General features: G+C 55.3%; 1 protein-coding gene across 2 annotated transcripts in view; it reads left to right on the forward strand.

Annotated features, from left to right (window-relative positions):
• Window positions 1-1,531: 1,531 nt before the first annotated feature.
• BCL9L (BCL9 like) overlaps window positions 1,532-27,859 on the forward strand; it is a 49,355-nt gene continuing 23,027 nt past the window's right edge. Inside the window, exon 1 of one of the 2 annotated variants that reach the window (XM_037409820.1) lies at window positions 1,532-1,942. The gene's annotated coding sequence lies outside the window, so the exon portion shown is untranslated. The remainder of the gene's footprint in view (window positions 1,943-27,859) is intronic. The other variant, XM_037409819.1, reaches the window with a different exon arrangement.

The following is a 27,859-nucleotide window of genomic DNA, read 5'->3' on the forward strand; positions in this document are numbered from 1 at the left end:
GAGCCAGCTGTGTCCGCTTTCAGCTGCATCCTGTGTGCCTGGAGCAGCAGCAGCCCCCAGCCGGGCTGCAGCTCCTGGGGTCGGTGGAGGACTGTGCTCCTGCTGCCCAGCTGCAGCAAATGGTGCGTTTGAGATAGGCGCTGCCTGCGCCCAGCTACCCCTCTAGCCACTTTGTCTCCTGCCTCCCTCTGCTCCTTGGGTCTCGCCCACCTGCCCCCACTCCCGTTACCACCACCCCGGTGTAGCTGTCGATGCAGGCTGTTGCTCGGGGGAAGAGGGTAGTTTTGGCGCACAGAAAACTTGTTAGTAAAGCCAGGAGCGTGCTGCCCTTTCCAGGAGCCGGGGCCAGCCTCCGTGTGCCTAGTGCACGGATTCCGGGAGAGGCGGCAGAGGGGGCGCAGGCTTAGACCTCCCCGGTTCGGCGCGGCGGCAGGGCAGGACGAGCGGGGTGTCAGAGCGACTGGCGCTGGGAGGCTTTGCAGGCTGATGTTCGGGGGGTAAGGCAGGGCAGGGGGATGCTCAGTCGGAGGGAGTGCGGCTGTGCCGTGAGGGGGGGTCTGGGGTGCAGCACGGCCGTGTCCCCGCGTGGCCGCCCGCGCAGGGGACGGCATCTCCCCTTCGGCTGTGGGTGACCCCAGGGCGGGCTGGCGCTCCCCGGCGGGACCCCCCGGCCCAGTTGTGGTTCCCGGCAGGCCGCTGGGCGGCCGGCGGAGCGCCCGCGACAAGGAAGCGGTTAATCAGCGTGTAGGGCTTTTATTTTGACAGGGCAGCGCCTGGCTCCGCGCTCGGAGGAAAGTGAATGATCCTGTTTCTCCAAATGATTATTCAGGCTCCGGCGGAGAAAGGAGCACTCGGCACGCAGCGCCTCGCCCCTCGCCACGGCGTCCCCGCCCGCGCCCGGGCCGCCGCGCCCGCCGGCACCGCAGCCCGCCGCCCGCGCCCGGCCGCCCGCCGCAGCGCGGGGAAGCCGCCCGCGGCCCGGGGCCGGGCGGGCAGCCGGGGCCCGCCGCGGCCGGACGCCCACCCCCGCCGGCGGGCGCGGGCTGGAGCCGCCGCCGCCGGCGGAAGGAGCGGCGCGGCGGGGCGGGAGGCTCCGCCGGCAGCGCCGCCCCCGGCCCCGGCCCCGCGCCCCGCGGCGGGCGGCCGAGCCATGAGCGCGGCCCGCGCCGCCGGCCCCGCGCCGCCGGCCGGCCCTCAGCAGCCCGCGGAGCCGCGCCGCGCCGCCCCGGCGGGTTCGCCTGGCCTGCCCTGAGCCGCGCCGCCGCCGCCGCCGCTGAGGTGAGTGCCCCCGCTGGGCCCAGGCGGCCGCCGCCCCATTGTTCCGCCCCGGGGGGGCCGGGGCTCCGCGCCGCCGCTGCGCGCAGCCGGTGGCGGCCGGGCCTGCCTCGGGGCTGTCACCCGGCCGCGTCCCGGGCGCGGGGTCTGCCGCGCTGCAGCCCCCGGGGGGCTGCGTGCCCAGCGGGCGGGGGGGGGGGGGGGCGCGGCGGGGGCCGCCGCTGGTCCCGGCTCGGCCTGCTCGGCGCCCCCCCCCCGCCGCCGGTCCGTGCCGCCGTGGGCCGCGCTGTCAGCGCTCCCGCTGCCCTCGGGCACGGCTGGGGCCTGGCTCGTACTCGCCTGTCGGGCACCGCTCTTCCCGGGTCCTCGCGAGCCGTCGCCGCGGCCTCCTGGATGAGGGACGAGCCTCGAGCAGGGCTCCGCTCCAGATGCAGAGAACTTACTTGCGTCGCGCCCGGTTTTACCCGGGCTGCTCTGGATTCTGCAAGACGTTTTCGGTGCTGTTAAAGCCCCGGGGAGGGCTGGAACTGGGATCCTGGTAACCGCAGTCGCCGCATTGCACGTGGGGTTTAAATAAACTCTCCTGTCGGAGCCCATCCTAAGCATCTGGGGAGACCTCTCCGCTCTTTGCAGTGTCCTGCTTGATGGGCTTCCATTCGCTCTTGAGGTAAACTGGGCATGTGGTCGGCTTGGAGGAAAAAAGGGGGGAAACACCGTAACATACACGCTTTCCTTGTGCGCAGAGGGGAACCGATGTAACAAAACCTCCTCTGCGTTGTACTAGGGACGTGTCTTTAGCAGGTGGTGAGCTTGTCCTAGCCCTGCTCTGCTGGCAACCACTTGCTGGAGTAGAAATGTGAGAAGGATGCATATCTGAACACATAAGTAATGCTACATGACAGGGCAGGCTGGTGTTTTGTTGTGTGCGATGTCTGGCCGCCTTGGGGGCAGCGCAGTTTGACAGGGTGTTGGGCTGCCGTGCTGTACAGTTGTGTCCTGGCTGCGTGAGGCGAAGGGCTGCCAACAGTGTGGCACGGAGGGTGGCCATGTGCCTTTGGCTGCGGTGTGTCCCTGCAGAGTGGTGCTACAGCAGGCTTAGCTGCACGCTCCTTGACCTGCGGGATCCGCGCTGTGAACGTGGCTACCGCTCATTACTCTGCCCAAACGCTGTTTCATGCCAGGCACGCAGCAATGAGATGCAGCTCCTTCCATCCGTCAGGCGCCAGGTCTCTGCAAAGGGATGTGTGTGCGCGCGCCTTGTTTTGCTACTTTGGTGGCAGAAGGAATAAGAAAAGTGAATCACAGAGGAAGCGATTTGCCCAAGGTCGCATGGCGAGTCTCTGTCAGTGCCGAAGCAAGACCTCCTTTGACTCCAGTGCCTGCAATAATGCTGGTGGCAGTCACATGTAGGTATGTAATACACACCCAAGGCCAGTACTGGTGCAGAAATTGCCAGGTCCACATTGTTGCCTGATTCTCTTTCTCCTTGGCTAGAAAGATGAGCATATCAGTGTGCTGTGTCTGCAGCAGTTGTTTACTCCACTGGGGACTTTTTCCAGAGCATTCATGCCCTAAATGCTCTAGAACATTTTTGTCTGTTTTTGAACCTGTGATTTGCTATTTCAGCTGGGCAGAAGGGGTGATCGGTGCCTCCCCACCACCCTGACCTGTACCTTGGTTACCTAGAGAATTCATTTCGTTGTGTTTGGTATTTTCTGCGGTGCAATGTTGTAGGTGTTGCTATGTCTCCCTGCCCCTTAAAGTCCCTCTCCTCCTTCCAGACCCCCCTGCCCCTCCACTAGAAAAAAAAAAGGCAGCAGCTAAAGGAAAGCTTACTTAGAAACTTGAAACTGCAGTTGTTCAATTGAAGAAAGTAAAATAGTTATGCTTTGTACTTTTCAGCCCTCCACCTTCTGCATCTCCTTCGTGTTGCTGTTGGAAGCTGGCGCTCTAGCCACTGTGTAACAGAGGGGACAGACCGCTGTGTGAAGTGACTGAGCCATCACAAAGCTGCAAGTACTGAGCTCACTGGGCTAGGCTTCTGCAGGGCAGCTGCTGAGGATGTGCTGGAGCTGCTTTCAGCTCTGGGCAAACTTGAGCCCACGGAGCTGTGGACCTTGCTTGTGCTGGCTTGGCCTCCCTAAGGTCCTAAGGTTAACTCAGCCTTTGACTTTTCTATTGAGTCACTGACGCAGCTGGCATCACGTCCTTCATACTTGCTGGTTTTTTGGTGGGGGGAAAACCCTTTGCTTTTCCTTCTCAGCGCTACTGTTCTTTCCTGCTGAAATGCTGTGGGTGCTCTCCCTCCCAGCAGAGCTTGCTGTGCCGGAGGGGTGTGGTGGGAGGGAGCGGTAGCTAGAGAGGAGTCTCTTGCTTCCCTCTGCAGGGAGCATCAGCTGTGTCCCAGCCAGTGACTCTTTCTTACTGCTGTAGAGGTGTTACTCTTTGTGGCTTACCCTGATTGCCTTCAGTTGGTTGCAGAGTCCCGAGTAAAAGATGGGTCCTGGGATTGTTTTCCCCACCTCATCTCTTGTTGGTACAGTGTGCGGTTCAGCGTCGATGTCAAGACAGCCTTTGCTTCTTTGCGCTGTCTCAGGTGATTGTGTCGGTCTTGGCTGCTGCTAAGAGTGAAAGTTTTGAGCCACCAGAGTGCTTGAGGATGTGTCTGTGTCCCCCTGAGCTCCAGATGTCCTCTTGCTGGCACTAGTTGTGTATTCCAGCTGCTGCGGTAGGTTTTAAGCTGCTCAGGTCTAGCCATTTCATGGGGATGGCACAGGCTGGCTTCCAGCTCTTAATTCCTTAGGGTTCCATCCAGTTTTAAATACCCTGTCTGATGGATCTCCCAAGCAGGCCTCCTCTGGGGGAGTAAGTCCCCTGTGAAAAGGCACACATTTGCTGTTCCTGTCTGAGAACGTGTCGGGAGTCTGTTCCACCCATGAGCCCCTGAGCTGCTGTTGCTGCCTCTGTCTCCCAGGGATGCTGTCCGTCCCCCATAGCCTTAGCCAAGCAGAACCCCAGAGCTTGCCCTGCAAATGTAATTTTCCTTGTGCTGGTGCTCTTTTGGCAAAGAGCCGGCATTGTGCCAGTGCCCTGGAAGAGGGGGAGCATAGGGGAATCGTGCTACGTTTGTGACTACTTCTGCCATTTTTAACAAGAAACTTGCATGGATATATGATACAATGAAGGATAGAGACATCATAGCAATGTGATGTACAGATGCAACAGCATTTTGTCAGTGTTATTTAAGCTGTATCAGTGTATCAGCTAGGAGGGTTGCCAGCTTGACTCTTCTGGCAAATCAAAATCTAATGCAGGTCAGGACTCAGTGTCACTCAGCTGTCCTTTCCTCCCAGGAAGACGTTGACTGGTAAATGAGTTTTCTGGTGATCTCGCATGTGGTTCTGTGTTTCCGGGGGTGTGGGAGCTTTGGGTGCTGACTTTATGTAGTTGATCTCCATGAGATTAAAAATACCCGATGAGGTTTCTTGTAGCACTGAAGCTGTGGAAAAATACAACCATCTTGGAGCAAGGGGCCTATGAAGCATTGCAGCTGCTTTCCCTTCTCAGTTGTGTGTTTCCAGCATCTCCGTGTGGTGCAGGGGGTGAGGGTGGCCAAAATGACATTCCTCAGTTCTTCCCGACTTCTGTTCCAAAGCTGCTTGCTACTTTCTGGCAGGTCATTCTGCTCCTCTGGTTTGGCTTCCCTTCTGCGAGCACCACCCCTGGCAGCCTCGAGTGGAAGGTACCCAGGAACTGTTACCGGAGGTTGGCGGGGATGGTTTCTGTTGCTGTAATCTGCTCTTCCTTGGCCTCTCCCTGGGAGGCAGCCCCAGCCAAACCACGTGGCATGGATGAGAGGCACCCTTCCTCCTTCCGTGATGCCTGTTCCAGGTCATCTGCTTGGCATCAGGCCCTTCCTGGGAATGGGGAGCTGGCTTTGTTTTCTTCCTACCTGATTTTCTTTGAAACTCAGAGGTGGAGAGCGTGATGGATTTTGTTCTAATTGAGACCAATTCACGGTGGTGTTTGCAGTTGCCACAGGGCTGTACTCAGCAGGAGCCAGCACTGAGGAAGCCATTAGTGTCACTGGCACCTGCTTTTGATGTAAGGGAGGACTACGCAGCTTGCCAGCCCTGCACGCTCCCCACCTCCTTGGTGAGCAGAGCCATGCTTGTTGGTGCCCTGGTCCCTGGTGCAGCAGGAGAGGGAGCACGGGACACCTTGGCATGGCTACCCAAAGCCTGCGCCAAGCCCTTGGAAATGGGCGTGCTGCTATTGGGCATCCCAACCAGCTCCGAGTCCCGCTTGCTTGGAGCCGGACCTCCCTTCCCACCTTGCATGCCTGCTGCCCTTCTTCCAGGGTGTGAGACGGGCTGTCAGAGACCTGCAGCTCCCAAACAGGCAGGGTTGCCTTGATGCCAGCTATGACCCTCCACTGGAGAAAGCAGCGTGAGGATGATGGGCTGTGGCACCCTGGAGACACAAACGGGAACCTGTTCTGTTCTCGCTAGGTGCATGTCCAGGCTGGGTGCAACCAGTGGGATGAGGCCTGCTTCCCACTTGCTCAGCCCCTTCTGGAGAGGTGGGCTAGATTTTTGGCAGCTACTGGTGTCTGGGCACAAGTGGCCCCCTTGTATCCCAGTGTCCTTGCTGGACTGCCATATGGGTGCATCAGGCGGTGGTTACTCGCCCCTCCACACGGCCGGTGATGGGAGGGCAGGGCCTTCACCTGGCATCTTGTCCTGCTGTGTCCTTCTGGGTGGCTGCAGGCAGAGAAACATGCTAGCTGTGCCTGGGTGTCTTTGGGAGATGGCGCTTCCCCAATGTGGACAGATTGTCTGCCAGCTTTGGCCAGAGCTGCTAGAGAAAATGGTGCTTTGTCTCTGGGTTTTGCTTCTACCAAGAGTAGTAGCAGCTAGGTTTGGGGTTTTGTTCTTTTCAACTGCAACTCGAGATGCCTTGAATCCCAGCTAGGGGATGATGGGGAGCCTCTTCTGATGCTGGAGTAATAGCCTCAAGATGGCTTTAAGACTGGGCTGTGCGCGGTGCCCAGAGGTGGGGTGTCACCCTGTTTGGTGAGGAGCTCTGCTGGAGCCAAGTCCTGGGCCAGAAGCCAGGTTTGTGATTGTGCCAGAGAGGGCGAGACTTGGAAAGCGAAGCAGAGCTCCTCCTGTGTGAGAGATGGCCTGAAATACCGAGCAAAACCACAGAGTGCTCCTTGTTCCTGCCTATGCCTACTGGTCTTCCCTCTCCCTGAAGTATGTGGGAGGCCACAGAACAGATCTGCTAGGGAGCAGATCTGTGTTCCTCAGGCACCTCTGCTCCATCTTGCCTCTTTGGGCTGCTGGTTGGGTTGTTTTTTTGCAGTACTGTTTTTAGTTTGGTTTTTTTTCCCCTTTTAACCCTGCCTCTCCTGTTGCCGTACCTTCCCCATCCTTGCTGCCGCTGATTTGAGGGCCACCTCCTTGCAGACAGGCTGTCCAGAGCAATGCTGTTTGTGGTTGCACTGCTCCTTCTGTCACAGCTCAGCTGAGCAGCTTTCCTTTTCCTTGCTTGGCTGCTTACTGCAGCAGCCGAGGAGAGGAACAGGCCAGGATATGGTTTGTGTAGAAGATGCTCCGTGGCACTGACTGTTTACAGGCTCTGTGCTTCTCAGAATGTGAGCACAGGAAATGCCAGGCTCTGCTGGGGTCTGTGTGAGCAGCATGGCTCCTGCACGCTGGGTGTCTTGCAGCCTCTGGCAGTAGCGATGTTCTGTACAGACACGGGCCAGGAGAGGTTTTAAGCATTCTGCAGAAGCAAGGGCTTGGGGTTTTTTTTCACCTCCGAAATCAAGACTGGGAGGAAAAGTGGAAGGAAATGACTTAACCAAGGACAGGAAAGGAATATGGGGCAGAGCTAGGAACAAAAGCCAGGATTCCCAATTCCTGCTCATCTCTCCTCTCCTGCTCGGCTGCCTCTTTGGGTCTGGGCCTCCTCTTTGAATCCAGGTGTAAGGGGGCTTTTCCAGGCCTTCTGAGAAGCCAGAGGTCAGGAGCTTCACTCTCCTGAAGTACCATCAATGCTTGGTGAGTCTGTGAGCTTTCCAGGCCCCCAAGCGTCTCATCTTCAGGATCTGCCAAGCTGAGAAAAAACTAAGTTAGGAAGCTATGACTGGTGTGGTTACAGTGGAAGTTGCAAACCATGTCCTTGGCTAGCAAGTTGAGTGTCTGGTTTTCCCAGGAGCACTGTGGTCCTTGTCCGATGTGTGCTCTGCAGAGAAATGTTGCTCTCCCAGAATGCCTTATCCTTGTGTGGAGGGCCATACCCAGGTTTCTTTTAAGGGTGTAAGTTAAGGGAAGCTCGCTCTCTCTGCTTGCAGTGTCCCCTGCTGAAGCTGGCTTCGTGGATGGTCTTCCTTGACTTGCCACCCAGGGCTTGGTAGTTGTCCCATCAGGTGTGCATTGGTTGCCTGGTTCTTCGGGCAGGGACTCTGTGGAACACTGCAATCTTCCTAGTAGAAAATGCATTCTTAATATCCTTTTAGGAGGAAAGATCCTGCTAGATACCTGTGTATCAGTGAACAGTTGTGCTTCCCTTCAGATGCGAAGGTGACCGTTGCTTCATTCTGGTGTTATGCAGTGCTGGGCTCCTGGCTTCTTGGAAAAGGCAGAGGGTGAGGCTGGGATCAGTAGAGGATGCTGGTTTATGAAAAGGCAGTTGTGAGTGTCCTGAGTAGCCACGCTGTAGGTCTCCATGCTTAGGGCAGTGGGAAGCTGGATGGGGAGCTCCAAAGGGCAGTCACTGAGAGCCAGGGCTGCATCTCTGGGTGACTTCCCGACAGCAAACTTGCCAGGGCTGTGGAAACCCCTGCAGCACTGGAGCTTTTACCACTTCCTCGGCAGGATTTGTTCCAGCACTGGTCTGCAGTGGAGGATCGGGCCAGACAGGGCCTGAATGGAGCAGGTCCGGCCACAGGCGAGCCTCAAGCGCGGCACTTAGGCTGGGCTGAAAGCTGCCTGTGTCCTGCCTCTGAGCAGCCTTGTTTGAACTTTCTCTGGCAAGGAGCAAAAGGAACCCGGGAGACCTAGGGCTGGTCCAAGCAAGTTTCCTCTGCTCTCCCCGCCCCCAGGTGCAATGAGGGGAATGGAAGCAGCTCCAGACTGCTGTCCCGGAGTGGAGCAGTTTGGGGGAACCTTGGTCACGACAGCTTTTGAGCAGACTTTTTTTTTTTTTTTTTTTTTTTTTTGCCTCTGGTGTTCCCTGCATCTTGGGCTGCAACGCTGGGAGGGGGAAGTGAAACTGTGGTTCAGAACAAGCCCTCTGGATGGCAAGAAAATTGCTGAGTAGCCAGTTTCCAGGTTGCGGAGGTCCTAGCCAGGGCCTGGTGCGGCTGCCAGAAGCAACAGGCTTGGAATTTCCTCTGCCTGGTGCCAGCTCCTCTTGGGCTGGCCACAGCACCTCTGCTGGGGCTGGGGCTCCTCTCGAGCCTTGTGGATGGGGCACTCCCGGAGCAGGGGTTACGCCGGAGCTGCCCCCCTCACTCTCACAGCCTGGTTTCTATTTTCTTTTCCAGGGTCCAAGCTGTTTTGAATTATACAGCCGGTGCCTCCCGCGGGGCTCCTTGAGCAGCCGCCTAACGAGCTGAGCTCCTGACAAACTTTGCTCTGGCTCTGGCTACGCTTGGAAAATTTTACAGCCTTTTCAGAAAAAGGAAATGCCAGGAAAGGCCTGTCTCTTCTTACTTTTATGAGGGGGTCCCAGTTGAGAGGGGGCGAGATGGATTTGGAAAAGAAGACAGGAAGGATTTTGTATACTGCGGTATATATGCTTTCTAGTGATTGGGGTGAGCGGGCTTGGTGCCTCTTACCAGAGTTGGGCACAGTGGGGCTGAGACCCGCAGGGCTCTTGGAGGGTGCACGATGGCCACAAAGAAGAAGCAACTCCTCTTCTACAGGGTGGTGGTGGTCTGTGTCTGCCCTCCCAGCTGCCAGCTTAGCTACTGGCTGTTTAATCTTTGCTAATTACTCTTTTTTTTCTGAACAGCAGTGGTTTTACTTCTACTGTGGTCACAGCCAGTGGCTCCTGCATGTGAACGCGCTGCATGCTGGTCCACAAGGCTCGTGGGAGGGACTGTCACTGGATGCAGGGCTGGTGGCCTCCCCATCATGGGGGACAGCAGAGCGCCCAGGCAAGGTGCTGGTGGGCACAGGGATGTTAGGAGCACAAGTGCCACAGCACACAACATTTGACCCAGAAGGGACAGTCCTGTGTAATTTGCCCCTTTGGCTGAGCAGGCATTTAACAGTAGGAGAAGCCAGGACACAAAATATGCTGTGAGTTGCTCGCCTTTCCTTGGTAAGATGGCAGAGCCCTCAGTTTTGGATGAACTTCCCCTCGGTGAGGTGCTGAAGGTCTTCCCTTGCATTTGATTTCCTTCAGCGGAGCCTACCAGTGATGGCACTTCTCTCCTGACAATCCCTTCTGTCCAGAGAGGCACCGGGGGTACTGGCTGGTCCTTGCCATCCTCCTTGCATGTGTCATCACAGTGTCCCAGATCCCTTTCCAATGGTAAAAAGGCATCTACCAGGGACAGGGGTGTCAGCTGGAGCCTGTAAAACTGCAGCAGCCTGGGGAGTTGCAGGGCTAATCCAGTGGGAGGGATCGAGGCTTCTGTGGGATCCATAGGCATCAGCTGCTGCCAGTCAGGGTGGATGAGCATCAGGCGTGGGCAGTGATGGCTCTGGGTGGAAGGAGCCTCATGCTGGTTTCGCTTCAAGGGCCTTGCCTGTTGTGCCTGTCAGGAGCACGGCTCTCGATAGCTATTTGATTTGGCAGCTGGCGCAGGCCTGGCAGCCCTAAGGATGGGTTGTGGCACCAGAAACCTTGTCCTCCTCTCCCTTTTTTCTGTTACTCCACCCGTCCCCAGCTTTCTGCTGTGTTGGGCAGGAGAAAGCACCTCCCTGGGACTTGCATCCCCTCTTCCACCTGGAAAATGTGTGATACGTTCCCTTTCCTCTTTCGGGGCTCACAGGCAGAGGCTGAGATTGTGTTTGACAGAGAAGCCCAAGTGCCTTTGCTCTGCTGCTGGGAGGCACAAGAGCAGCTCTCCTGTTGGCTTCTCGTGGAGAGGAGCTTCTCTGTCCCAGCCTCTTCCCAGAGCTCCAGGCACATGGGGAGCTGCTGGGAAAAGTATTCAAAAAAATAGCTAGATACCTTTTTGTTGTTATTTATTGCTGCAATGCCACCTGTGTATAGCTGGTTTAGAATGGCTGAAGTGGATGTTCTTTGTACTCTAGTTTTCCTAATTTTCAGGGAATCCTGTTTCACGTGAACTTGATGCTGCGAAAGAAAAGTCCCAATCCCTGTTTGCCATCTTTACTGTGAGAACAGCACAAACTCAAAGGAAGACCAGATTAGTGCAGGGGCATGGCTGCATTACAGTCAGTAGCACCTTTCCTTCCAAAACATTTCCACGGGTCAGCGGTTCAGTGGTGATCTGCCTAGGCTGCCCACCTCTGTTAAAGAGCTCTGTTTGAGTGTTGCTTCTCACTCTTTTTTTTTTTTTTTTTTTTTTTAAGAAAGGCAGCACAGTGTTCATTGTTTGAATCTGTGCTTTGGAGCCTGTTTCAGAAAACAAAACCAATCAAACTAAAACCACTTCTGAACCCAAACCTGGTTTTGCTCATTGAAAGTCAGTTTCATGAGTTGAAGTTGCAAGCCTTTTGTTGGTCAAAAAGGAATTACTTTCCCTTAAGCAGAGCTTCAGTGAAGATACGTCCTGCCACTTACAGATATTTTGATGTAAATGCAATTTTAGCCCTGATATTGCAGGTGCATGTGTTTTTTTAGTGAGAAGAGTAATTTACCCACATGTAAATTAACAAGTGTTTGTGCAGTCAGGATCTTAGCTGTAAGCAACTGCTCCCCACCCCGCACAGTGGTTTCCAAATATTCAGAAACGCGGCTACTGGTGGCAAATGTTTATCATTTACTTTATTATGCTTTTTAATCAAAAGTAATTTTACAAAGTCCTAGTCTAATTAAAATGCATTACTTATTTTAGTAGGGTTTAGATTGGGGTTTTTTTGTCTTTTTTTTTTTTTTTTCTTCCCTTTTTTAAGAGCCCCAGGTATTTTTCTTATGCTGGTGTGGACCCCTATGCAACAAATCTAAGGCTATTGCAGTAACAGGCTGCCTTCCATAAGTACTTTCCCCAGAACTCCCAGCAGCAGCTTACAGGCCCTTCGAAGTCTGCAGAGGGTAAATCTAGCACCAGCGAAGCAAACCAGTCGCCCTAGGATTCCCTAGTTCTTAGGGTAGTGCTGGCTGTGCTGTTGTGCTCCAGGGCCTTTCAGTGGAGGGGGATGATGTTGGCATCCCTCAGGGCTTCTGATCCGTGTCTGGGTGATGCCGAGCTTTGTATTCATCTCACTGCAACTAGATAGAGAGGTTAATTGCTTTGCCAAACCTCAGGCTGAATTGAGATTGCCAAAGAGGGTAGCAGTGGCTGATGGTTGGTTAGTTGGAAGGGGAGGAGGGAGAGGTGAGGGTGTGCAAGAGCAATGCCATGTTTTGGCATAGCCCTTTCTCTGAGACCTGATCCTGAGCATGTTGGATGGCTGCTGTTTCAGTGCCTGATCCGTGGCTATTGCTGGCTGTAGGGGATGCAATGGCTGGAGCTGTGGTTGCTGTTTGTAGTAATTTTGGAAAAGCTCTCAGGGGTGTGCAAAGAATTGATCGCTCTTGGAAACTGACAGAAAAATGCCAATAGTAAACATGTCAGGAGGCCAGGCACATACTTTTCTTGCTGCCTCCTTGACTCCCCACGGGGCACAGAAGCTGATGTCCCTGGAGCAGCTCTGTTGTCCCACTTAGCAGACTCAAACTTGGCTCGCACGTAAGCGGCTCAGCTTGAGGTGAGAGCCCAGCAGCACTCCTGCCAGACATGATGTGCTGATGGTCAGGGAGGGGATGAGGCAGAGCTGGGACCTGGCTCAAGAAGAACACGTGCCATCCAAGCTCCCTTTTGCATGCAAGGTGTGCACCTGTGGGGTCCTCCCTGCTCTGGAGACCTGTGGCTAGTGGCTGACCCAGAGTTTAGGAAGGAGGAGAGGTGTGGGGGAGTTGGGATTGTGGTGTGAAACAGTGGAGAATCTGTGCCTCGACCTTGGCCAGTAGACTAGTCTAATGCCTTGTCTGATTTGCATATCAATTAATTTTTATTTTAAGAGGACTCAAGTGGACCCAAGTGCCAGACTGCATCTCAGTATGCTGTAGGAGGAGTCCACGAACTGCTTGATTTGATCTGAACAACGACCCTGAGGGTGGTATTGCTTAATGAGCCAAAGACCCCTGGCTTAAGTCAGTTCCTTTCCACCCGTAATTGGCAACTGCCGATTTTTCTGGGGGTTTTGAGGTCCCTTTGAACAATTTGGGCAGTGAGTGAATGTGAGAGGGTCGTGTAGACCCTGGCGATGGTGAGGATGCTGTCTGATAGGAGGATGGCTTGCCTAGTATCTTCCACGGCCCTCGGATGTCCCAGTGCCTGGGGACCAGTTCTCTAATGTACTGTTCCCCACCACCGTATGTCTCACCAGACCAACGCTGCCTGGCTCACCACATCCCAGGTGCGGAACAAAGCCCAATGCCAAAGGGTGGTTCCGGGGTGGCTGCTGGATGCAGAGCTCCCCTGGTCAGCCTCACTGCTGCGGGGCAGGGAGGAAGCCAACCTCCCCTGCCCAGAGGCGGGAAACAAGGACCACCACGTGGGCTGCCTCTGAGCCCTGCCGGCACCTCGCACTTGCCGTGCCCGGGCTGTGGCTGTCAGTACCTGGCTGTGGCGTATGCCAGGACTAAAGGCAGCTTGTGGGCTGTAGAATGCTGCTTTCGCCCAGGCTCTCCAGCCAGACTTGGCCCTGGCATGACAGCTGTGCTGGGGCTTGTAGCCGTCGCTGCTTCCCGGGGAAGGAGGGTCTGGTAGTTTTCATGTCAGGGCTTCTTCCTCCTGCATTCAAGGTCTCTTGATATTCATCCTGAGGTCTTTCTCTGACCCTCAGCTGGGTTCCTGGGACTCCCGCTTCCCATCGCTGAAATAGTGATTACTGGAGGGAAAGGCAGTGTAAGCTTTCTCGGCAGTCTCTGTCATGTTTGTCCTGTTCAATTACAATGCAGCAGCAGTGGCACCAACCGCTGCCTTCCTCCTCTCGCTGGGCTGGAGCGCTGCAGGCTCTCGGCAAATGCTGTCTGCAGACATCTGCTGCCTCCTCCCCCACCGCCTCCTGGCAAGCGGCATCAGCTTCCCAGCGAACAGTCTGCTCTTTGCATCACCCCCTGCATGCCCGACCAAAGCTCCTTTCTGCTCTTACAGGCTCCTTCGTAGGACCTTGAAATGGTGGTTTCCCTGGTGCTGGCTGAGCTCCAAGCAGCCTTCCGTCTCACAAGACTGTGGCTGAAAAAAATCAGGGTGCCTGATGGAGGGGAAAGGCTTATTAAAGGTGATGCTTACCCGGTTCTGGCTTGTGATTCAAACAGGCAGCCCTCTCCTTGGCAGGTCTGCAGCCAGTGAATGAGGCCTGAGGCAGGCATGGAGTCTGGGGCAAAAAGCTTGGAGCTATTTGACTGGAGCAGATGCGGCAAGGTCAGCTGTGAGCTGCAGCCCTGGTGCCAGAGCTGGATGCTTTGGCCCAATGTCTGGCTCAGGACTGTCCTGCGCAGCTGCGGGGGCAAAGTTCGCTATTCCAGGTATTCATCTGGCCCCTTCAGGGAGAAGGGAGGTTTGTTTCTTTCTGCTGTGGCCGAGTGATGAGATGATGTGCTCCTCGGGTGCAGAGGGCAGCGGGGCTGTGGGTTTCTGGCTCCTGAGAGTAATCCCCAGGCTTGGTAGTGTTGCTGTCTTGGCAGCAGGAAGCACCCTGCAAAGTGGCGTTTCTGTGGCTTCAGGCTCTCGGCACTGCCACACCGGGTTCCTGTCTGTGGTTATGCATTTGACACCAAAAAGCATGGCAGCAGCCTGAGAGGAGATTTTTACCACAAGCCCAGCCAGTCCCCCAACATGACAGTCACCGAGATGGCCTGGCTGCACCATGGGTGCGTCTGGCCTGGGAGGGATGGAGCGGAAGGACTTAACGAAGAGGGCACAGGGAGTGTAGCAAACTCCTTTCTCCTGAAGCTGGTGAAGCAGTAGCTGGGAGCATGAAGGCAATGCTGGGCTGTGATCTCAGGGCCCAGAAGGTGGGCTGAGGTATGCGGATTAGTTGGAAGAGATGGTAGAGGATGAAAGAGGATTCAGCAGCTCTGACTGTAAAGGCAGGTTTGGAAGAAGGAGCTGGAGGTATTGCAGGTGGGACATGAAAACAGGACCATGGAAAGGTGAAATAAACGAAGCCAGTGGGAAAATTTGCCATTTTGTACCTGGATCAGAAAGATGCGAGCACAATTCAAAGCGATTTAAGACAAGAAGGCACAAGTATGTGTTTGGAGGGAGAGGGATCATCTTCTTCACTGTGACCATCTTTGTGGTGGAAGGGTGCAGAGCCACAGCCAGATCCCCCCTGCTAGATTGGAGGAAGCGTGGTATTACAGAAGAGCACTGCTTGGGACACGGTTAGTTGACAGGAGGTTCTGGCCTTGCTGTTTGATCAGCAAGGCTGTGGTCCATGCCTGTGGCAGGCGTTGAAGAAGCAGTAGTGGGAGAGCTGAGTGACTGCCACTGGAGGGGCCCCTGAAATCACCTGAGTGCCTGTGAAGGATGTGGCATGGAGATGTGGCTAGGGCCAGGCATCTGCCTGATAGCAAGCAGTAAGACCAGGGCTGCATGGTGAGCAGGGCCAAGGCTCTGCCGTGTCACCAACAAAGGGCCCTGGTGCACCCGTCAGCATGCTTTTGGGTGCTGTTTTTTGGCAGCCAGGACCAGTGCTGCTGCACAGAGGGGAAGAGCCTAGAGCAGATCTGGCAGCCAGACCCGAGTTGAGTGCTTGGGTCTCCTGTTTGCCTGGGCAGTAACCGCAGGCCTTCCCCCTCCTCCTCCTCAGCACAGCACTGAGAACGAAGGAGACGAAGAGAGGGAAAGATGGGGCATGTGTCTGAGAGGAAGATGAGAGACGCCGCTAAGAAACAGAACTGAGCTCGCTTCCTCTTTGTGTGCTGGCGGATACTCGGTGGGGTGGGGGCAGCGGGGCTGGGCTGCAGGCCAGAAACGCTCACACACATCCCTGGAAGAGGAAGCTGAAATGCTGCAGGAAGCCATGCTCTCGCCTGCACTGTTGATGCAGAAATGCAGAGCTGGTGCATCGCAGGGGTGAGACAGCAAAGCCATGCCTCCCCCCGCCAGCCAGGCCCTATCTGTCATCCCGGGAGGAGTCGGCTAAGGAGATGAGGGAACCCTGGCAGGTGCGCCCCCCCCACCCCCCATGGGAGCATCACTGGAGAACTGGAGATGTGGGAACCCTGGCAGGTAGCCTTTAAAGGCCGCCCCCCCCCCCCCCCCCGCCCCGGGGAATGGGAGCATCACTGGCAGCTGGAGGCAAGGCTGGTAGATCCTGGTGTTTACCGATGCTGAGGAGAAGCAGAAGGTGCCATGTGGAGGCTGGTCACTGCCTGCCCCAGGAGATCGGCAGGGAAGTGGAGGAAGGCAATGGGGCATGACGTTACCCTGGGAAGAAAGTGCCAGGGACCAGGAGGTCACTGGGGAGGACATCCTTCCCTAGGGCAGAGAATGGGTGCCAGGAGTCCAGCAGGACCCTGCACATGGGAGCATTATCTCCCGTGGGTGCCCTGGTTAGTGCCTCTCCTTGTGACTTTGTGCCTGCAGGCTTCTCAGAGGCAGCGGAGACAGGTGTGCGAGCTGCAGGGACTGGTGTCAGGCTCAAGGAGAGTGGTGCCTGGGCTCTTCTCCCTTCTACAGTGGTGCTGGGTGCATTGCTGTGAGCCGCTTTTCCCTCCATGCCAAGGCCAGCACAGGGCCTTACCCCAGCACTCGGCTCTTGCTCTGCTGGGCTCTTGTTTTCCCCAGCTACGGAGCCTGGCTCCTGGACCTTGCCTACTGGTAGGACTCGGTTGCTCCTGAGCTGGGAGGCAGGCTGAGCATTGTCTGGCGCGCCAGGGAGAAGCGAGCTGCCTCCCCAGCCTGCAGCAGCCCTCCTCCCCACACTCCTCTTCCCACGCTGGAGGGATGGAGGGGAGGAATCGCCCAGCGAAGGGTTAAGGCGTGCTCCAGCCGGCTGCTGGGGCAGCAGCCTGGGCCGAGCTGCAGGAGCAGTGTTTAGCAGCTTGCTCCAGTTGGCATCTTTCCCAGAGTGCTTTGGAAAAGCACTGACCTCTGACCCCCAGTACAAACTGAGCTCAGCACGTGGGAGGGAGAAATTACTCCCAGACCTTCAGGCTCCAGGGTTTACAAGCTGCCTGCAATAAAGCAGCCATTTTTTTCCGACAGTTACTAAATCTCCCCTTTTAGCTCTGCCGCAAACCTCTACCCGTCGCTCCCCCGCCCCCAGCCCCATGTCTTGCTCCTGCTCAAATCAGAAACATCTCCGAAGGTGAGGCCAGCCTCTTCCCCCCAAGCCGAAGGCTGGGGAGAGCTTGAGCTGACAGTCCACGAGCAGTGCCCCTGGTCCTGTGGCGGCAGGTCCCGTCCGGCTCGGCAGCTGTTCTCGTGTCTCTGCCCACAGGAGTGGCGCTGGCTGCAGCAGCTGCCCCGAGTACCTTGCCGTAGCAAGCCGGGGGGTGGTCCTGCACCTGCTCCCTCCCGCCCACGGGTGTGTGTCTGCACCTCTCTTTGGAGTCCTCAGGAGGCTGTGGGGTGCTGCTGGAGATGATACTGTGTCCGGGGCAGCTGTCAGAGCGCGTTTCAGTACTTGGTGTCTATACCGGGGACTGGGAGCCAAAGGGCAAAGGTTTTCTTCTTGGTTTTGCTGATGGCTGGGGCAGCGCTGGGCAAGGCATTGTTTTTTTCTGCACCTCTGTTCTTCTATCTAGAAATGGGAGTAGGAGCCACAGGGTTTGCACTTACCTGTCAGCTCCTTAGGTAACTTACTCTGTCTGCACTCCCTGCAGTGAGCGAGGGATTAATCTCCAGGGAGGCTGGCCAGTTTCTATGGGAGAATACTGTGTGGGAGGCTCGTGAGGCTTCACCAGCTAGTGTTTGTGATGCCTGCTGCAGCTGCAAAGTACCACTTACTCACATAAGATTTCGTGACCATCCAGTTGCATGGAAGCACCAAGCTGGCATGGGGCGGTGAGCTCTGCGTGTCTGGTGCGATGCTGAGCATGCCAGCGAGTTGTGTTGCTGCAGAGGGTGTGGGGAGTGTGTGTTCATGTTTGTACAGCACTTTGGGAACAGAAGGCACTCGTTATGAGTGGCTACTGTGCCATGGGCACTGTGGGATCCAGATAAATAAAACGGGAACTGGTATTTCAAAACAACCTCTTCCCTGCTCCTCCCACCTCCTGTGCACATTCCTCTGGTGGGGAGCAGGCGGTGGGGAGCTGCCTGCAGCACGCAGACCTTGCCCACGGCCTGAGCATGGCTGCAGCAGCAGGCAGCCTATCGCACAGCTCTCTGCCCAGCAGATGCAGGGGACCTTGTATGCAGCAGTTCGCCCTGGCCTTGCCCGTGCTGACCAGCAGGTGGGTGGCACCTGCCTGGGGACACAGACTGCTGTCTCTAGCTCTCAGGGTGGCTGGTGGGAGCCAGCTCTGGGGCAGCCCTGGAGCCTTAGGCTTTTGCTGCACTTCTTTTCAGACCCAGCGGTTTGCCGGGAGCAGTGCTGTGGCAGGAGTCTCACGCTGCATGTGGCACCAGCAGCGGCCAACCTGTGCTGTGCCTTGCTCTGTGCTGAGCCCCTGGGCAGAATGTGGCAGGGAAGCCATTTTCCTAAACATGGCTTGGGCTGGTCTAGGATCTGCTCAACACGCAACAAAAAAGCACATTCATCTGAATCCCCTTCTCTCCCCTCTCTGAGAGCTTGGTTTTGTTTTTAAATCTATATGGCAGGCGACCAAACTGGCTGAGTCAGTCAGCTGGCTGGCCACCAGAAGTAAAAATGTGGTTTTGTCCCCTCCCTCATTCCCCCTCCTTCCTCCCAGATTTTTTTTCCTCCTTCACTTAGCGACAGTTTCATGTATTGACAACAAACCTCTTTCTGCCGCCTTCTCTCTCGGGGCCAGGACAAGTGGAAGCTGGTTTTTATTTTCAGAATCAGTCTAGGGGGAGAAGGTGCAGAATGGCAGCCTGGTTTTGCCTTCTTGCTTCTGCCAGTAGTGATGCTGTCTGGGAGGAGGGAGAGCTGCCTGCTGGATCCAGGCCTTTGCAGGCCGACAGCAGCATCTGCTGTGGTACCGGCAATTAGATGGAGGGATGGCAACTAGATGAGGGGACGGTGAGAGGTGAAGGGAGCCAGGCCTAGGACCAGGAGAGCTGAGTCTCCCTCTGCTGCTGGTACCCAGGAGCTGTGCCGGCCATGGGCTGGCTTTTGGGGTGCCGAAGGTGAGAGGTGAAGCTTTGTTCCTGATTGTTTACAAATGCTCCCAGCTGCCGTGTGCAGGTGTGGCTGCTTGCAATGCGCCCTGGAGTCAGCTCTTCCACTGGGAAAATGGGAGTCAACAACCCCCCTGTGTCAATAGCCTGACATCGTGTAGAGGGGCAGCCAGACACTGTGTTGTCAAGGGGGGAGCAGGGGTGTGGGGCTTCGCTGCTGGCAGGCTGTGTGGGCAGCTGGCCGGGTTTCAGGTGCCTCATGCTGTTGGGTTGCACATGACGCGTATATCCTGGGGACAGGGGCACAGGCATCTCCTCTTGTCACTGTTGTGGCAGGGGTCTGCTTCCACCTTGCTGGAAGTCATCGCTGGTAAGTGATAATACTGTTCCCTACAGCTGGGGGATTGCACAGCGCTCTCCCTGCCTGCCACACCAAGCGGTGGGGTAAAATGGGTGAAGTGGAGCTTGGATGTGTACATGAAAAGGTTGAGAGCTCCTGCTTGCCACTGACAATGTTTCTGGGCCTCCACTTTGATCTGTTAATTCCCAGGAAGCAGCATCCAGGTTTGGGAGCTGAGCTTTCCCCTAGGCTGTCAGGGAAGCCACCGGTCAGCGTCCCACCTAGCACTCTTGCCCACACATAGCCCTGCACCCAGACGTAGATGGACTTGGGCAAAAGCAGGGCGCATGCACGGGGGTGGTTTTCTGCCCCGTGGCCTGTGCTTTGGCCATCAACATCTTTACTCTGTATGCATCCAACTTCTGCAGCACATCTGTGGGCAGCCTCATGACCTGTCCCCAGGGTGGAGGGCAGATGGTACAGGGGGTGAGGCAGGTGTGATCTGAGGACTGCCAGCTTGGCTCATTGCTTGCAGCAAGCTCACGTCCCAGCCCAAACTGCGTGACTGGTCATGGGATTTCACTGTGTCCCAGCTCCCGGGGGGTCTTTGGGCACCAGAGCATGTGGTACCTCACAGGAGTAAAAACTTACTGAGCAAAGGAGGCTCCCTGGGGTGAGAGGAGTTTTCAGATGCAAACTGGCTGGTTGGTTTCAGAGACAGATTTTCTTAATTTGTATGTTGATTTTTGCTATTTCAAATGCATAAATTGCAGCAAATGCTCCAGCCTGACTCTGGCTTCTGTGTACTTCAGCAAGAGGGCTGCATGAGAGCAAGCACCCGGTTGGCTGCCATGAGCCATGCGGGTATCTGAGGATACCTGCGCTGGTCTGAACTAGTTTGCTGCTTCCTCTGTCATATATCACTGCTCAGTTGCGAGACATACTTCCAAGGCAGCAAAAGCAGGGGAGGGGAGAAATTGATTTACTCTTTTTTATTTTAGCAGGAAAGGATGTGATGGGCTGAGAAATGTAAAAGGCAAAACAAATCCTCCAGAATATTTTGCTCCATTGAAGTGAAGGGAACTTAGAGATGCACAAGGAGGCTTGAGAACAGAGGGGGGAAAGGTGCCTGCGAGCTTCTGGTAAGGCTGAGCCTCTTTGTCACATTGTTACAGGGGGAATGCAGATGTGAGGGGAGTGATGGCTATCTTGTCCCTAAAAGATGTTCCTCTGCATGCGTAGTTGTGCCCCCACCTCTCCTGTGATGGTTGGTGGCCCTTCCTGTACTAGTAAAGCTGGAGGTGGCTATGAACACGCTGTGGCATGCATGCATCTGCAGTTCATGCAGAAGCTGTGATAGCAGGACACAAGCAGTGAGGGAAAGTGGGAAGTGCTGCCAGGATCTGGTGTTTGTTGGCAGAGGTTTTTGGGACTAGCAATGAGTAGAGGGCAAAGCATGCTGCACATTTGCTGGGCACTAAGAGAAGGAGCTTTGAGGTCAGGAGGGAGCTGCTGGGGATGCATCTCCTGCATTCATTTGTGCCTAGTCCTCAGCCTGTCCTCACTTCCCTTCCCCGTCTCTTAAGAGCTTGTGCCTGTAGGGTTGAGGACGTGTGTGAAGAGGAGAGCTCTGTAGCAATACCCAAGTGTCTCTCTGATGGAATAACTGCATCTGATGTAGCCACACTTTTTCCTTAAACTTACCTGTGGTCATTCACTCAGCAAAGGTCCAGGACAGAAGAGGAGCAGGAATGATTTGGAAGGGAATGCAGTAACTCAGAGTGACCTGCAGATAGCTGGCACCTGTGGCCAGGTGCTGAAGTTGGAGACCGTTATTTTCCACCAAACATGAAGCCCACCAGGGGCCTGAGCTGGCAGAGGAGCTATTTGGGTGCAATGCTTTTGGAAGTTGTCTGTGTTAGTGGCAACCTACTTGGTCCTGGTAATTACCTGTTAGCTTTTGGTTTTGCTGGAGAGAATGGAGCAAGACTTGTCAGGTCTGTTTTGTCCTAGTCAGTGTTGTTTTCTGGTTCTTGGGCCCTTGCCTGGTTGGATTGCAAACCTGTGGGCATCTTGAAGTCCCATAGCTCTTTCCGAGAGAAAGACGGGGAGAAAAATAGTCCTGAAATGGCCCTGCTGTTCAAATGCTTTCCACCTTGTGATCTGAAACCTCTGACAAACTGCCTGGCCTTCAGCCCCCCGCTTACATCCTAGCTGTGCTGTACTCCCCAAAATACTGGTGCTGCCTTATAGCTGTTTGTGGTGTTCCTCCACCCAACGATATGTTTTTTAATGCTGAGAGAGTGGAGGAGGGAAGCAACCCTGAGGGACTACTTAACTTCCACACCTGCTTACATTCTGCTCCCCAGGCAGGTGACCGGAGTTTGGCACAGTCTGTTTCTAACCTCATCACCAGGAAAGATGCTTGTAACAAGGTCTGACCCATGGGCAAACTTTTAAACAAACACAAACTCCTGCATCAAATCAATACCTGGATCAATGGCTTTTTTTTCCTCTGTCAGAAATAGAGTATAGCTGTGTTGACTCAGTGTGCTGAGGCCGTTTCCCAGCACATCTCCCTGCCAAAGCCTGAAATGAAGAGCTGGAATTTCAAGCTCTTTCCGTTTACATTGTCACCCGAGTTTAAGGTGTACCTGCATTTTAGGTTTCTTGGAAAGTCTTGCTTACGGTTCTTAGAGCTAGCTGGCTACTTTGAGTACATTGGAGGGGTGAAAGACGGTGCAGCTTGGCAAACCCTGGGCAAAACCATGGTGGTATGTACTTTCTGCCCTCTGCCCTTCCTTACCAGTCAGGTTCCCTTCTAAATGCACTCCTCCAGGAAAAGCCAAATGACACCTCAGTAGTGCAGCACTCTGGTATGGCAGGCTTGGTCCCTTCCACCAGCCCATGTGGGCGGGTGCAGTCTTGAGAGAACCCCCCATGGTGTTTCTCACCAGTGGGCTCTGTGTATGTGCTGGATGAGGAGGCTTAGCTCCACACGTGCTCCCTTGCATTGTGGCAGGTGTTCCCTGCCGCATCGCTGTGGGGGTTAGCGACTGGCAAAAATGGAGCGCTCTGAGACAGCCCCATCTCGTACTGCAGCCGGGCACTTGTGTGTTTGAGGCTTTGTCTCTAGTTTTACTTGGTCTGGGAGAGAAAATCACTCTTGTGGAAGTAGTTAGAGATGAAAACCTAGCTGCTGCTGATCCTTGAGCTGTCATCACTATGTGGAGGATGGACACCGGTTGTCCCCTCCCTGTGGCTGTGCGTGCACATCGCCCCGTGATGTGGTGTCAGCAGGGCCAGCATCCAGGGCTGAGCTTCTTTGTGATGGTCCCTACTGAATAGTGGGTGTTCGAGTATGAGCTGTGCTTGGCACAGAGCAGGTGGACAGCACTGTGCCCTGAGGATGCTCAGGAGGACAGTCTGCTCCTGGACAATATGTGCAGATTTGGGAGCTGACAGGTCATTTGCCATTATGCCTCGTGAGCGTGGAGATGATCGTTGTCTCCTGGATTTGCCTGCATGGAGTGAGGCTAATGGGCTTGGCAGTCGGAAGGGTGAACCTACCCGAGTCTTTGCTATTTGGAAAGAGCCATGAGAGACTCAGAGCCCAGTCTACTCCCAGAGAAAGCTGTCATGTTTGCAGTAGGATCCTTGCCCCGGCTTTCTCTGTGGAGCGCTTGAGGAAATCCTGCAAGCCCCAGCTGGATGTGAGCAGGGTGGTGTGTCTCTGGCCTCACACAGATCAGGCTTTACTGGCTTTTGCAGCGAGGTTCTGGTGCCTGGAGGTGGGATTGCTGAATTTGCTGAGCCAAGCATTGAACAAGAGAACCAGCATCGTCCCTTCCCTGCTGTGCTGTAGGGTAGGCTGCTGTCTGGATTGCAGTGCCAGGGGTTTGGGGACAGCAGGACCTCGCAGGACAACCTGGTTCACGCTGAGGCCAAGCAGGGCCGGGCTGCAGCAGGAGAGGTGCCTGGCTGTGTCTCGCAGTGCTGCCGTCCCGCCAGGGGAGAGGGCACGGCAGGACTGCCGCCGCATCCACTGGCAGAGAGGCTTCCACGTTCTCTCACACCCACGCGCTGGTACAGACGCGCACATATGTATGGGTGCAGGTTTGTACCAGCGTGAACATGCTTGTGCAGATTCACATGGATCTGCGGTTAAGCAGGCACACCCACGCCAACATGGATGCAAATGGACCCATGCTGGTGCGGGCCTGCTCGCCATCACAGAGGCAGACGTGTTCATATTTGCACAGCTCCAGGCTTGTGCTGGCACAGGCGCACGCATACATGCTCCTGCGCTCACAGACACAGGCGACAGTGCTAAGCCATAGCGCTGGTCTATTTTTGGGAGCACTCCTAAGAATTGTGAGCATGTTTCAGATGTTAGAGTCTTAGATGGGGGAAAGCTAGAACAGATGGCTGGAGGGTTCAGAGCAGCAGCCCTGCTGAGAACAGATATTTATAGGCAGATTTAACCCTTGTGTGGTCTCTGGAGCCATGTTTAAAGGAACAGCATCTGAAGCGAACGTTGTGGAGCTGAGTGGTGACCTCTGAGCGTGTGCTGTCCTATCTGGTTTCTGTGAGCCAGTTATCAGTGTAGTCTGGAAATCCTGTCTATGCTCTACCTTTCTCAAGCGCAGGGACACAGCTTTGCCTAGACTCTAGAGCCAGGTTTCTATAAGCCTCACTGAAACTGGGCTGGTTGTGCTTATGACTTGTTGTCCAAGCTGGGGCGACGGGTACTGTGGCTGCCATGTGCTTGCATGACCAGCAAAATGAGGACAAAGATTGTTTTGTCCCTCTTGCCCTGATTTTTTTCCCCTCTTTTTTTTTTTTTTCTCTTTTTGCCAGAGGTTACCCAGATTCTTCCTTTTCCTTGTTGGAAGGAGAGATTGTGTTTTCTTTCAGGCATGCTGTCTTGTAAAGAGACACAGATTAAACCCTGCCCTGTCAGATCCGTCAGATGTTTTTACCTGCCCTTGTCATTGGCCCTCTTGTTTGGGTATTTAGGGAAGAGCAAAATCCGTCTGCAGGCTGTGCAGGTTTGTTGGACAGAGCTGGCTGCAAAGTGTGGGGCAAGCACGTTTACATCGACAGATCTGTTTGTAGCCTTTTCTTTGAGAGCAGCTAGCCTCCTATTTGGGACCTGAAGTAGTGTTGCATTTAACTTGTGTGGTGTGTCTTGAAGTGGGCTTGGTAGAGCTGAGTAACAGCAGCAGGAGAGAGCGATCTGGGGTCAAGGAAGAAAGCAATGCCCTTAGGTGGGAAATGTAAAGAAATGACAGGGTATTTATCTGGGAGTTGCAGGGGAGAAAGCTCCAGCTCCTGAAAGCATGAAGCAGGGTGCAGACCTGGGGAGCTGCCTGAGTCTGCTCAGGCTGCTCATCAGCCTGGCTCTGGGAAAATTAGGGAGCAGTGGTGCTACTGAGCTCATGCAAGACACCGGGGGACTGGATAAGAAAGAAACGAAGTTGGGGGACTGCTGGCAGAGTTGGTGCTGCCAGGTCAAAGAATTGTACTGGCCTCTGTTTGTGCTTGTGCTTCTGAAAATGGGGAGATTGAGTCTAGTTGCGAGATGAGGGAAGAAGCTGCAGTGTGAAGTGGAAAAGGTCATGTCTCCCACACGCTGGTCCCATAGGGTTCAAGCTGCATTGGTGGTTGTACACAGCAGCATGCATCTGAGCTGCACCTTCCTCCTGAGGGGACTCCAGCTAGTCCAGATGTTTGGAGCTGCCCTCTGCAGCATTGCCTGCAGGCTTGTGCCCAGCACAGGGGTCCCAGGGAGGCAGTGCCAAACAGTACAGGGCTGTTTCTCACTTTCTGCGCTGCTGTGCTCCTGTGGACCAGCCAGAGCTGCTTCTGATGTTGAAGGCAACGTGTAGAGGCTGTAAGTTGGGTTGTGTTAGTCCAGGGTCAAGTCCCTGGCCAAGGGTTTCATGCAGATGCTCAGTGTACATTTCAGTGAGCCAAGTTTGTTGCTCTGTATGGTGATCCCGTGCCCAAGGGGGCATGAGGGCCTGCTGAAAAGTCTGGGAGTGTGGCAGAGTGCTGGCCTTGCCTTGGCGTAGGATTTGCCGTGCTGCTGCTGTGTCGTCTTTGGGGTGTGAAGTTGGAGCATCCCCAATTCTCTTTGTGCTGGCATGCTGGGGCCAGGAGATACAAAACTGTAGGAGAGTGGGAGTATGTTGGAGCTGCTTGCTCCCTTGCTTGTTCATCCCAGTTTCAGACTGTGGAAGCCTGGAAAGCAGCCACCATCGTCCCCCGGGTACGCGGTTGTGTTCTCACTGCTCACGTGTGTGTCAAGTTGAGGAGTTTCCCAGAATCTCTTGGTCTCAGGTCAGCACTTGCACCCACCATTGAAATGTGGCTTTGGGATGAGAAAACCCTGGTTATTCCTGCTCCAGTCCCCCTGCAGCACATCCTGGAGCATAGCTGATCCTGCTGGAGAACCCAGGTGCGGTGCTGGCAGTGCTGGCAGGGCTCAGCAGCCGGCTTGCAGTCTGGTCTGCTGCATGCTGGTGTCGACTGGCGGCTTTGTGCCTGTGGCTGTCTGACTGCATTTTGTACCCAGACAAATTGGTGGGAGCGAGGTTGCTTGGCAGGGCCACCGGGCATGCTGGCATGGTGTTCCTGTGGCTGGGCTGGCCATGCCGTGTTTTCTTCAGGGCCCGTGGGAAGGGCTGGCAGCCACCGATCTCCTCCTACCTGAGTGGAGGAGCAGAGTGCTGTGGCAGTAATGACCCACCCAGTGGGTAACTGCCAGTCCCGGGGGATCTGCCCACACTTGCCTGGCCTCCCACAATGGCTCCATTGTTCCTGAGAGGGCAAGAAGGAGGCTGCCTGCAGCTCCCTGGGCATCATTAACCCTCCACCTGCCAGCAGCAGGCTGCAGAGCCTGTGTGGAGCAGGAGGTCCCGTGGGCAGGTAAAGGAGCTCCCACCACCCGAGAGTGAGGAGGGGAGCACCAGCGTCTCCCTGCCAGCTACCTCCAAACTCGCTGGTTACTGCTGTTTTGAGGACAGCCAGCATACGCCTGTGGTGAAGGTGTAGAGGGAGAGGCCCTGCTGAGCCTTGATTTCCTCTGACAAAGCGTACGGAAGCTCTCTGCCTTCTTCCAGGCTGCTTGCTGCTGTGACCTTGCTTTGGGAGCAGCCCTCGTACAGCCCCAGCATGGACACCAGCAGCTGTGTTGCTTTGGCCCCGATGCCTGTGCCCAGAGCAGGATGTGTGTGCAGGAGCGGGATGTTTGGGATGTTGGGGTGCTAATTCCAGTGGCTGAGGTATTGGTGTGGAAGCTGTTTAAAGCTATTCCAGCCTGATTGAAGTGCCTTCTTCCTTCCTGTCCTGTAATGTGATTGTGGGCCAACGAGCTGCTCATGGTCTGCCCATGGTCTGCCGTGGCTTCTGGTTCCTGTTGTAGAGATGTAGCCCTGGAGGGCACAGGCATGCCTCACCAGAGTGCTCATACTGCCAAGGTGCAGGCTCAGAGCCAGAGCGTGATGTCTGTGTGCTGAAGAGGACAACAAGTACCCTGTCAGTGGCCAAAGGAGCTGGACGCCCACATCCCTCTCTGCTGGCTGGCTCTGCATTGCCTGTCTTCTGGTAGTGGTGCCTCTTCCCTGCAGCTTTTTGCCACGATTGCTTCCCCGTCAGCTGACTCCAGGGATTATAGGGCTGCCTCGGCACCCCTGCTCCATTGCAGATTTGCTCTCCAGAATCCATGGGATGAGGAAGAGGCATTTGGCTGGCATGCCAAGATTCCATACAGGAAACTTTCTGGCTGTTGGTCTTCAAAGATGTCGATCCTGGTGTGTCTCGTGCTAGCTCAGAGACTTGCAAATCGGCTCAGTAATCCAGACAGCCGAAAACTTTGAAACCCGATAGACACAGTGCGAGTATCACCTTTGAGTTCTACTGCAAACCCCGCAGCTGATTTTCTTATATCATAACCTAAATGGCTACCCTGCTTCCAAAATATCTGTTATCTCCACTTCTCCCACTAGGTAGCCTTTGCACTCTTCTCCTGCTCCTTTGTACCCCGGCCTTTGTTGATGCAATAACTTTTCTTCTCAGTATGTTCTGGCTTTTAATAACGGCGTAACTGGAGTTGAGCGTGGAGGGCCCTGGGCCGAGCCGGGAGCACTTGATGGCCCCAGTTACTGTACCAAGTGGAAAAGAAGCTGCTGCAGAGCTTGATCTGGCTGAGTCTGGGCACCTGGGTTCTGCCCTCAAGGACCACTGCAAGCCTCAGGCACGCTGGAGCGGTGTCAGAAGCACATTGTAAGTTAATGAGACCTCTCTCTCGGTGAAGAGGAGCTCTCTGGGGGCAGCCCCAAGGACAGGCTGCTGTTTGCTCCCTCCTCCTTGTCTGTGGGTGTACATCTGCTGATAAACAAGGGTCTTGCTGCCTCCACCCCAAGAGCTACAGTTAGAGAGATGGGGTGATATCAGACTCTTTCTGTCTGTTTCTAGTGGGGTGGTTGGAGGCTTGGGTCAGGGTTAGATCACTGTGTCTCTTGTGCCTCTTCCCTGCGGCTCCAAGGAGGAGCTTGGTGAGCTGCAGGGGTGTTTGTATAAGGGCAAAGTAGTCCCTGGGACTTGGGGCTTGGTCTGTGGGGAAGGCTGTGCCTCTGTGCATGCTCTGAGTGGGAGAAGCTGGGGAATTTCAGCTTGAGGTGCGGAGGAGGCTTCTGTGGGGGTGAAGTGTGGTGAGGAGGGTGGTGCAGCTGCCCTTTTGGGGTGTGCTGTGGGGAAACCCCTCTCCGGATTGGTGGAAGGTC

The sequence above is a fragment of the Falco rusticolus genome, chromosome 16 (genome assembly GCF_015220075.1).
Source record: "Falco rusticolus isolate bFalRus1 chromosome 16, bFalRus1.pri, whole genome shotgun sequence".
In the NCBI taxonomy this organism is placed as follows: domain Eukaryota; kingdom Metazoa; phylum Chordata; class Aves; order Falconiformes; family Falconidae; genus Falco; species Falco rusticolus.